Raw genomic sequence first — 12,926 nt, 5'->3', positions numbered from 1 at the left:
GTATTCTGATAAATTATATAAGGAGTGGCTAACAAGGTAGTTTTCAAATATTTGTGCATTTTCAGTTTTCTGCCTGTTGTCCAGTGTCAAACTATTACAGGCTTTTGCACCAGAATAGAAAACTCTGTTCTGAAGCCTAGAAAGGATGCATAGCGCACATAGAAATTATCAGTACTCCATGAATAAGGTGAGAAATTGTTACAGCAGTTATGAAGTGGGTATGAGATACCCAAAACTCTCATGACGAATTTTTGATACTGTAATCATGTATTAAGTATTTTTTTCACTTGGGATATTAATAATGGTGTCTATTAAACAAGATGAGTAAGTAAAGTATTATGTTTAATGTATAAAACCCCTTCTCTGGATGAAACAATGAAGTGTCTATATTTCTCAGAAAAGTACAAGTTTCAGAAGTTTAACATCTTTTCATACAAAATTTGAACGAAATTACATTTCTTTGATTAATTAACATGATGATAAATTCTAATTATAAAATAGAAAAAGGATAAAAGGTCTTATGAGACCAATTAGCCGACCACCAACATTACAGCTACAAATCAGCACACTCTCCGCACCTAATAATCGTCTACTCCGTACATATTGGCTTTTCACACTTTGAACAACAATGTTTTTGTTTTCCTGTCTCATTTTTCTCCACACCTGACATAACTACCAGCCTTTTTTTTTTCGTTGGAACTGGTGATGAAATCTCGGCACTTTGCGTGTGTTTTGTCACATTTGTTATTTTTTCTGTAGACTGTGGTGGTATTCATGGCAGCCATATTGAGTATATCATAAAAAAATGTCATAGGCCAACATTTGCTGTTGCGGGCAACATCATAAGTGGCACACAGTTTATCTGCGACATCTTCACTAGCTTTAGTTGCATTGTAACAGGTAATCATTTCTGGTTTTCTTTTATCACCAGCCGATTGGTTTAGCTTTTATCATGGTGTAAAGTTGACACAGCCAGCACAACTATTCTTAGGTACATAGGACACCAATGTAGCGTAGCTCTGGATCCCAAAACGAGAACTATATACACTGTTCCTTTTTTAAAATCTCAGTTACACTTCTCTTGTTTTAACGGACTGTGCCAACAGAAGTCGGTGAATGTTCTTTCTAGAGATGGATCATAAGGGGGTAACTAGTAAACCAATTATCAAATATCAAATTCCTATTTGTTTTAATTATCGGCTCTACTAAATGGTTTACAATATCATATGCTTTATTACTAACAAGGGGACCTTCCATACTGTAAATCATGGATGTTGATGCGCTCCAAATATGTTGTAGAGGCACTTACTCTGAGTATCTGACTATCCGTTTTTTTAGCGACGGGCCTTGAATTTTGAGAAAATCAGTTTTGAATTTCATTGCATGCATTGTGTACCTGTAACATAAGATGTATTCCAAGCAAGTCAGTGCAGCACAGTGGTAAAAGTTAACGGCCACCGCGCAGGAGGTACTGCGTTCAAATCCTGCTCGTGTACTTTTTCCCTTCCTTCCCCCTCCCCCCCCCCCCCCCCAAAAAAACGACCGCAGTTTTCAAATTTATTTCAAAGAATATCAACAAACCGTGCAAGGTGTACGATTAATTTTTTCTGTCATACAATAATACAAAATCTTATTTTTCATTGTCCACATTGCTTGATGTGCCAGAACAATATTGTGGGTGATACCATAGAAACAACCGAAGCCCAAATTTTCGCAGCTCCACGTGCTTTTTATGAAAGCAACCATCTTGCAGGTTTACGGTTTCATCAAGAGCAATACCGGGAAACACAATTCTTTTGCATTCCAAAAGATTTCTCTTTCATCTGTTAATTTAGATGCAAACCGTGCATATCTAATCATACTTTCAAAATTAGGTGCCCTGAATTGATGTAGGATTAGCGATGTAATTTTATCGAATCTTCCCTAGAAGCAATCTCTCGATTGTCTTTCATCAAGTCGGGAGTATTCTGAATAATTTTCGCGAAGATTTTCACCTGTCGGTAAAAATAAACATCGCAGGACTGGCATTAAGAGTGCACTTTGGTGAGACCACTTTTAGGGTGCAGGTGCTCGCTTTCCTTTCATCAGTGAACAGATGATCGTATAAAGTTGAATCGGTTTACCCTCCCCATGAATCGATAATGTACAAAAAATTCTTCTTACACCAGTTTCATGAACTTCCCGCATTTCGCGCCGGACACGACTACATTTCTGTATTTCCCAGTTAATTCGTCTACTCGTTTTTGAACGACCAGTAAATAACACATTAATGCAATAAATGCTCAAAATGATGTCCGTCAACCTCAATGTGTTTGGCAATACGTGTAACGACATTCCTCTCAACAGCGAGTGGTTCGCCTTCCGTAATGTTCGCACATCCATTGACAATGCGCTGACGCATGTTGTCAGGCGCTGTCGGTGGATCACGATAGCAAATATCCTTCAACGTTCCCCACAGAAAGAAATCCAGGGACGTCAGATCCGGTGAACGTGCGGGCCACGGAATGGTGCTTCGACGACAAATCCAACTGTCACGAAATATGCTATTCAATACCGCTTCAACCGCACATGAGCTATGTGCCGGACTTACATCATGTTGTAAGTACATCTCCATTGTCTCATGAAGTGAAACATCTTGTAGTAACATCGGTAGAACATTACGTAGGAAATCAGCATACATTGCACCATTTAGATTGCCATCGATAAAATGGGGACCAATTATCCTTCCTCCCATAATGCCGCACCATACATTAACCCGCTAAGGTCGCTGATGTTCCACTTGTCGCAGCCATCATGGATTTTCCGTTACCCAATAGTGCATATTATGCCGGTTTACGTTACCGCTGTTGGTGAATGACGCTTTGTCGCTAAACAGAACGTGTGCAAAAAATCTGTCATCATCCCGTAACTTCTCTTGTGCCAGTGGCAGAGCTGTACACGATGTTCAAAGTCATTGCCATGCAATTCCTGGTGCACAGAAATCTGGTACAGGTGCAATCGATGTCGATGCAGCATTCTCAACACCGACGTTTTTGAGATTCCTGATTCTCGCGCAATTTGTCTGCTACTGATGTGCGGATTAGCCATGACAGCAGCTGAAACACCTACTTGGGCATCATCATTTGTTACAGGTTGTGGTTGATGTTTCAGATGTGGCTGAACGCTTCCTGTTTCCTTAAATAACGTAACTATCCAGTAACGGTTCGGACACTTGGATAATGTCGTCCAGGATACGTAGTGTACATAGCACACAGCCACTGGGCATTTTGATCACAACAGCCATACATCAACACTTATCGACCTTTTCCGCAACTGGTGAATGGTCCATTTTAACACGGGTAATGTATCACGAAGCAAACACCGTCCGCACTGGTGGAAAAGGTTGTATCTCACTGCACCCCAGATCATAAGGCCTGGGTGAGGCCAATATGTCTTGGACAGATGCATTCCACGAGACAGTGCTCACAAAGTCTATGCCATATGTGCAAATGATCATCATTTGCATGCAAGCATAGTGTGCGTTTATTGCTGGAGACCACAGTGTGCCATTCAGTCTTCCAAGTGATCCGCTGGTGGCACCATTTGAGATGGTGTGATGTAAGTGGAGAACAGGCTATATTTGCTTCTACCCTTACAAGGAGACCTCACTAGCTGTGAGGCCATTTTCCAGGATGACCTTCGGCTGTGCATCTGAGGTATGACTTTTGAGGTTATTTTATTGAGGTTTTAATAATTGTACCAAAGTGGCCTGCAATCACCTTGCCTAAAATCAAAGTACCTATTTGCACACCTTATGCCATTTGGCATAAATACGTATTCTCTATAAGCGTCCCAAACTGAGGCACTAAATCATCCAAATTAGGCTCATAATACCACAGTTCTTCCAACACAATAACAGCTGCAGAACAGTTAATCCTGTTGCCATAAAACGTAATAGCAAGTTAGTCAATCCTCTGCTGACTATTGGGAACAAGGAAGGCGAGGTGTAGGTCGCCTGGATGATTTCGGATATGGCCCCAGTTGGCATAAAAAAACTCCAACGCAGACATTAGCTGTAAACACATACTTTTATTCAGAATGTTACATTACCTTTCCTCTTACAAAATCTCATATAAACTCTATGGCTTACAGTAAATGTCACATATTTAACTTTACTCTGAACATTATCATTTTTTCTCGGGTTCGTCACCAGCAATTTACACTCCAATGTAAAATGGGTTAGTACCTTCAAACAATCAATTTTTTATTTTACATTCCTTTTCTAGATCTGTCCAGGATTTCACTTTCGTTATATCAGCACTCTGTTCAGGCTTAGAATACGTTACAAATTTAAACCTATTGCTTCTACTATATTTACGCCAAGGTACACCAGATGCCCTCTGTGGATTCAAATCAAAAGCACCCATCTTATCGCTACATGCTAAACGAACTTTCCCAGTGCACCGTGATCTTCAAAAATATTTTTGTTAGCTTTATCGTCATGAGTTAGTTTCTCAATTCTATCATTAACTCTATACACATGTGTTACAATTTTATTAACAATTCCAGACGCATATTTATTACCAAAAACCTTAAACTCATCAGTAATATCATAGCTGCTGCTTGTGTTGACACATCTGAACTCACAAGCTTAACTATCTGTTCTGTGGCATCTGTGTGATCTACTAGTGTATGCGTTACAATACAATGATTCTGGCAGAATGTGCTGCACGGATATTCAGATCCTCATCCACGGATATGAGAATGTTCGCATGACCACCGATGCCAGTGTCAATACACAGTTGACACAGCACGTCCAACTTGTGTAGCAGTTCTCCGGAACAACTACTCCAGCACCCAAAGGGCCCCAACACGATCTGCTTGAAACTTGCTCAGTTGGCTGTAGGGAGCACAAGTGTGCCTCTGTGGCACGGTTGCCTGCTTGCTTCACATGTTTGCACCACTCTGAGCCGTCTAGCTGTGACCATTCCTGATTTACACACAGCTGGCAGTCTGGTAGCTGTCCAACAAAGCTATCTGTTTGTAGACAGTGCTGAAGCCATTAACAGTTGATCTACACTACCGGCCATTAAAATTGCTACACCACAAAGATGACATGCTACAGACACGAAATTTAATCTACAGGAACAAGTGCTGTGATATGCAAATGATTATCTTTTCAGAGCATTCACACAAGGTTGGCGCCGGTGGCGACACCTACAAAGTGCTGACATGAGGAAAGTTTCCAACCGATTTCTCATACACAAACAGCAGTTGACCGGAATTTCCTGGTAAAACGATGTTGTGATGCCTCGTGTAAGGAGGAGAAATGCGTACCATCACGCTTCCGACTTTGATAAAGGTCGGATTGTAGCCTATGGCGACTGCGGTTTGTCGTATCGCGACATTGCTGCTCGCGTTGGTCGAGATCCAATGACTGTTAGCAGAATATGGAATCGGTGGGTTCAGGAGGGTAATACGGAACGCCGTGCTGGATCCCAACGGCCTCGTATCACTAGCAGTCGAGATGAAAGCCATCTTATTCGCACGGCTGTAACGGATCGTGCAGCCACGTCTCGATCCCTCAGTCAGCAGATGGGGACGTTTGCAAGACAACAACCATCTGCACGAACAGTTGGACGACGTTTGCAGCAGCACGGACTATCAGCTCGGAGACCGTGGCTGCGGTTACCCTTTACGCTGCGTCACAGACAGGAGCGCTTGCGATGGTGTACTCGACGACGAATCTGGGTGCTCGAAAGGCAAAACGTAATTTTTTAGGATGAATCCAAGTTCTGTTTACAGCATCATGATGGTGGCATCCATGTTTGACAACATCACGGTGAACACACATTGGAAGCATGTATTTCTCAACGCCATACTGGCGTATCACCCGGCGTGATGGTATGCATTGACGGCACTTTGAACAGTGGACGTTACATTTCAGATGTGTTACAACCCGTGGCTCTACCCTTCATTCGATCCCTGCGAAACTCTACATTTCAGCAGGATAATGCACGACCGCATGTTGCAGGTCCTGTACGTGCCTTTCTGGATACAGAAAATGTTCGACTGCTGCCCTGGCCAGCACATTCTCCAGATCTGTCACCAACTGTAAACGTCTGGTCAATGATGGCTGAGCAACTGGCTCATCACAATACGCCAGTCACTACCCTTGATGAACTGTGGTATCGTGTTGATGCTGCATGGGCAGCTGTACCTGTACACACTGTCCAAGCTCTGTTTTTCTCAATGCCCATTCATATTGAGGCCGTTATTATGGTCAGAGGTGGTGGTTCTGGGTACTGATTTCTCAGGATCTATGCACCCAAATTGTGTGAAAATGTAATCACATGTCTGTTCCAGTATAATATATTTGTCCAATGAATACCCATTTATCATCTGCATTTCTTCTTGGTGTAGCAGTTTTAATGGGCAGTAGTGTACTATCCTCCAGGTGGCATATTCCACCACTAGATAAAGATTGTTGTCATTTTTCCAGGTGTACTATTTTTTCCCCCAGCAGTGTAATTAACCTTATATTGAAATTGAAGTCTATAGCTCCTGTGAGTTGGTGTGGATAGATATGATACGTGACAAGTGGAATAAATTAATAACTGATTTATTTTACCAATCTCTTCAGTTAGTTGATACAGTTGCTGAGCAGTTCAAAGAAATCTTAAGTCTCATTTCAAATAGGTACACTGCTCATATGATTATAGTCAGTGTTAATGTCAATAGAACTTCGATATGTTGGCAGAAATCCATGTTTGAGATTTGTGGTAGGCATAAAATTCATCCAGAATCATACTGAATTCTTTCTTTAAAAACCATTTTGAACAGTTAGTTCAGCAGTTGCAAAAACATACTTTACCACTTAGGAAGAAATAATCCAGAGCAAGTAGAGAGCATCATGATGGATTCAGGAATTGCTAACCCCAAGTTTATCATAGTGAGACTGAATGTCATAGTATCCATATCCACCAAAAATAAAGAATGCATCTATTTAAAGAGCAAATAAAAATTTGCTTATTGCCTTCCTAAGAGACAGTCTCCACTTCCTTCAAACGGAGAATCTGCCAGATGTGGCTTAAATTCAAAGAAACAGTGTTGACGGCAAATGGGAGATGTATACCAAGTAAGTTAATAAGAGCTGGTACTTTTCCCAAGTGGTGCACAACAGGTCAGAATACTGCGACTTGTTAGATCAAACTGCCTTTTCATTCAGTTGTCATTCATATAATTGTGCAAATCTAAATGGTTCAAATGGCTCTCAGCACTATGGGACTTAAGATCTGAAGTTATCAGTCCCCTAGAACTTAGAACTACTTTAACCTAATCAACCTGAGGACATCACACACATCCATGCCCGAAGCACGATTGGAACCTGCGACTGTAGCGGTCGCGTGGTTCCAGACTTAAGAGCCTAGAACTGATCGGCCACCACGGACGGCGAGCAAATCTAAATTGCAGGTATTACATAAAGTGTGTATGTGTAACTAAAACTTATTCTACAGTTTACCAAATTAGACACATTTGTATTATGTTCATGGTTTAATTCCAGTGCTTAGAACTACACTGGTGTCAAAAATTACAGGAACAAACTGTGATTTCCCCATCCTGTGTCTAGTTCATGATTTAATCATACAAACTGCCAACAGATGTCCATACGATCGTGTTCTACATGGTAGATGGCATTCCAGTCAACGGACAACCATGCCAACTATGAGGTCAGGATACCTGTCAAACAGTCTAGTGTTTACACATACACAATCACTGTAGATACTGTCGGAGACAGTGCAGTATGGTATAGCAGATTCCTACCAGACTCTCTGTGGTAGAAGGCCATAACAAGAATGTGAGCAGGAGAGTCACACACTCAAGTGACCTGATAGCTGAATGCAAATTGCTCAGTTGTTTCTTGGATTTGGCAGCATTTATATGGACCAAAACTGTATCCCGAAATGGAGGGTAAGACTGACCCTGTGTGATATATGTAATGTAACGGACTACTGAAACTACCGATACCATCGGCTGGCGGGGTGTGCTGTGCCGTCAATCAACTTGAAGGAGCAAGGGAACTTTAACTACGAAAACATAAAGTGAAACATTATTATTTTGTTACAAAACTGTTAATATGACGACAATAATGAGGTATGTTATTCACACTTTTCATTTTTCCTACTATATTTTTCATATATGTGTACGTGCGATGTGTAAAATATCGATATACAACCAAGGTTGGCAGTACTGCACCGTTTGTATGCTCAGTGAACAGGAGCCAGTTGTTGGTGGGTGTAGAAACAATGGGCTGTTGGTGTTGAGACATCTTGTAATACGCATGCTTTGAGAAGGTCAAAGATAGAGGGAACGAAATGATGTATTGGAAAAGCTGTTACATTGAAAATTATTGAATATCATCAAGATCAGCATTTATAAAATAAAAGTTGGAAGTTTAACTATGTGTCAGTTCTTATGCAGCAAAATACACACCCTGGACCTCAAACTGATTTAACAAACAGAGGATGGCGAGTTTCATCACTGGACCATGAGTGTGCAACAACGACCGATAAAGGTAAGAAAGTTATGTCAGTCTAAATTCAAATTGTCATGATACCTACCTTTCTCAATGTCTTCAACCCTGTACGTACTCTGCTGTTAGAGTGAACAGCGTGACGGGGACGTGTGGTCGACTAGGCACACCAGGGAGACCACACAGGTTTAAAATGATAATCTGTAGCTTAATATACTACTACTGATAATAATTAACATTTGTTCCCTGAAGAAAGAGGTGCATTACACATTGGAAAGGGAGGACCCTATTTGGCTGTGAGGGCATGATGGTACTGCCTTAGTACTGCGTGGCAACTGGCGTATGACCTTACAGCACCCACTTGACACGTTGTACCGAGGTGAACGGTGTACAGAAGCCTTCAGCAGAGTGGCCTTTATTATCAGAGACCTGCTGTATGTGTGCCTCCGATGCATATTTACAGTAGGGGACATGTAGAGTGGAGTCATCAACATGCCACCTGGATGGTCGAACAGTTCACAGATTTCATCTGTAGAGTGATTCTTGATGGATTTGCATCTGGAGTGGACCCAAACACTGTGCAAAGAGCATCCTTAATGATATTGTCCACTTGAACACCTCTTCATGAAACTGTATGGGTGAATTGGCAAGGTTTAACTGCTGTCAGGTATGACAAGATCCTGGGATCTCATGTGCGGTTGTTGCGGTGTCCTGTGGGCCCAGACGTCATATCGATGGATGATAATGCTCGACCTCATAGAGCACAGATGTTTGACGCTTTCTTAGGAACGGAAGATATTGCATGTATAATGTGGCGTGCTCACTCTCTTGATTTGAATCCCATAGAGCAAGTCAGGGATGCACTAGGCAGACGGATTGCATCACATAAGCATCCACCAACCACTCTCCAATACTTACAAGCAGCTCTGCAGGAAGAAAATGAGATCGATGACATCATTCACAACATGCCTGTCATTGCCAGGCCTGTATTGCTGCTGGAGGTGGTCACACGCTAAATGAGCACATTAACCAGTTGTCAGAATGTGTGTACACATCTGTTAAGCCGGAAAAAAATGAAGAACATTTTTGTCCAGCTTTACACATATAGCAGCTGTTTACATTATGTATTCCTTATATTGTTTCTGCTTTAGTATCAACCTTGCTAAATTTCCATTCATTACTTTAATTTTGGACACCAGTGTAGTTAACCGTGTTTACTGTAATTCTAATTTTTGCTGTGACAACATATTCCATTGATGTTTTAGTGTTAGTACCCCAGAAAACAACTGATTTGTTTGAAATACAATCAGGCGTGGTACTTTGAACAACTAATGCTATACTCATGCTTAAATACAATTTGATAAAACAATAATTCAATTTTGTTAACAAGTAAAGTCATTTAATTCATCATAATCAGTTTAATTGTAGAGTGAAAGTCTAATATAACAGTGGCGACACTTTACCTCGATTTTGTTGCCTTCAGCGTCAGCAGCGCTCTAAGCGGCCGGTAGGTTGAACTGTGAGATCGGCGCGATCGTGAAAGCAAATAGTGACTGTTTATTTTGATTTATATAATGGTTTTTACCATCGGGAGCAATTATAGCGCAATAAATTGCAGCAGCAATAGGAAGAAGACACCACAGGTGTTTTTTTTAGGTTTCCTAAGCATCCTGAGAGGTATATACCATCATGTTACTAAACTGTGTCGTCAGGATTCACTTGCAAATGTATGTGTATAAATGATGAACGTTTCGTTTTAGGAGTAAAAAAATGGCTAGTTAATAGCAGACGAGAAGACCTTATGAAGAAAGACCCAGTTTACCTGTATAATAATATTAGGTTTTGTTCGCTACATTTCGAACAAAACCAGTTCATGAACGCAGACAATAACAAACTCGTGTGGAATGCAGTACCCACACTGTTTGACATCCCAAATACGCCACCTCAAGTGACGATGAAGAGGAAACTGCCACAAAGATTCGACAGTCAATCCAAAGCTGTAAAACAGTCCTATGACACAGAAGCAGCCAGTTTGACTCTCCACGAATCAGTGCCAGATTCGCGAGAATCATCAACACACACCTGCTTTGACCATGAAGTGGTTAGATTAAGTGCAGCTGTTCGTGCCTTACAAAAGCGTGTGAAGTGTCAGAATGTGCAGACCGCTAGACTTTGAGCGAAACCACTATGGGACAAGGAAAGTGCCTACAGACAGATTCTTTGAAAATTATTCAAATATTTGGTTTTTCGTGAAATGTAATGTAATCAGCTCATTATAATGTTTTCAGCATATTTCTCCCACTATTTGTCAGTTGTTTGTCCCACTTAGAATAATATAAAGATGAAGTTCGTACTTGTGGCAACTGGCGACAGTGACAAACACAGTAGGCCTACAGAACGACAAACGAGCTGTCCATCGCTTTTGCATGTAGAGGTACATGTCTGCGCTTCTTACATGCGAATCTGTGTGTTTAATATTCCTTTGATATCAACGTGGTAAGCTGCAATTCTGTCCAATGTCACAAGTGTTTCTTCACGAATGTGTTGTAGCTTATCACTCTATTCGTGGCTTTTGTCTATACTTGCGCTTATTTTAGAATAATTTTTAGAAACATATATGCCTTCTGATACTACACAAACTCTTGGAGGCAAGAAAGTAACTGGAATAATTCGAAAATTACGTAGGAAATGGATGCAAACAAACATTATGCTTACGACACGTCTGACGTTCACCTTACCTGTCGCTTGGAGCGCTAGTGTCGCTTCATCTGTCAAATGGTAACAGCTTTTACAGCAGTGAGTGTAGCGACTGTTATGTTAGACTGTGGTACAGTTTTGGAAATGGGGATATTTTGGTGTGACCCCTGGACCTCTGCTAAAATGCAGATATTCAACATTTACTAATTATGGACATGAGATTAATTGTTTTCAACCTTCTGCAACACAGAGCCTTGATTAGGCCCAAACATGCCAGGTTTGATTTTGGATGGAGTGTCCTTCAGACAGTGGTACATTAAACAGCGGAGATCTGTTGCAGGTTAGAAACAAAACTTTATTCACGGTAAAACAATTGCAGGATAAAGATTTATTAAAATTCTTGATCACAGTTTCGGTATAACTAAACATACCTTCATCAGAAGTAAGGATATGAATGTAATGGAAGGAAATATTCCACATGAGAAAAATATATCTAAAAACAAAGATGATGTAACTTACCAACTTACATCATCTTTGTTTTTAGATATATTTTTCCCACGTGGAATGTTTCCCTCTATTATATTCATATCATTAATTTGGACCCAACAATTACGTTTGTTATTGTCACTGTTGCATTTCGAAATCTTTTCTGTCATCTTACTTTCTCTTTTTGTTTGTGCAACCTGTCATTCAGCAACATCTTTGCGTCTGAACTTCCACCTCGACTGACATCTCTGCCCAAACTCTTTGCCTTTACATATATCTGCTTGTGTCTGTATATGTGTGTGTGTGTGCGTGCGAGTGTATACCTGTCCCTTTTTCCCCCTAAGGTAAGTCTTTCTGCTCCCGGGATTGGAATGACTCCTTACCCTCTCCCTTAAAACCTACATCCTTCCATCTATCCCTCTCCTGTTGGTGGCACATAAACAGATTGATGTAGGAGGTGGTGTACCTGTGACCATGGCTGTGCTGGGAATTTCTTTGTAAACTTTCCCTTCAAAGAAGAAAGTTTTTATGGATCAGTGCATGGTTGGTAAGGTGCATGAGGAATGAGATGAGTGGTTTGGAGTGAGAAGGATGTTGGGAGAGGTTATGTTCTTTTCATTAGCGGTAAGGTTGTGGGCATGAGGAATGTTGGAGTTTGCGGAGGTGGAAGTTACAGTAATGAGTAGGGGTTCAGGAGGTAAATGTGTGGAGATAGTGGAAAACGGAAGAAGAAAGGGGTTAGTGTCTTTGATGTGGGAGGCCAGGTATCAGGCAATTGGTGGGATCTGTTGGTCAATAAGAGCAGAAATTTTTGGAATTGGAGCACAATGTACAGTGACGATGAGTTGTCCAGAATTGTTGAATTTGTGGATTTTGGAGAACACGTAGAAGATGGGTGTGCAAGGTGTTGTTGGGGTGAGGGGGGAGATGGACTCAGGTGAGAGGTTCTGAAAATGACCTGTGTATTTTATTAGGGGGAGATGTTATACTGGACTTCTGGGATGGGATCACTCTGACAGACTTTTAGGCAGAGGAATCACGTTGCCAGAAGTCTTGGGTCAGGTAATCAGTGTGACTCTTTACAACAGTGGTGAAGCCTTTGTCTCCAGAGAAGATGATTAGGTCTGGATCAGTTTTCAAGTTGTGTATGGCAGTCCTTTCTTCTGCAAATAGGTTAAGTGTTCTGAGGAATGGACCTGAGGAAGGATGGTGAGACCATGTTGGAGGCAAG

This window comes from Schistocerca gregaria, chromosome 11 (genome assembly GCF_023897955.1).
Source record: "Schistocerca gregaria isolate iqSchGreg1 chromosome 11, iqSchGreg1.2, whole genome shotgun sequence".
Taxonomy (NCBI): domain Eukaryota; kingdom Metazoa; phylum Arthropoda; class Insecta; order Orthoptera; family Acrididae; genus Schistocerca; species Schistocerca gregaria.
This window is presented reverse-complemented; position numbering follows the sequence as displayed.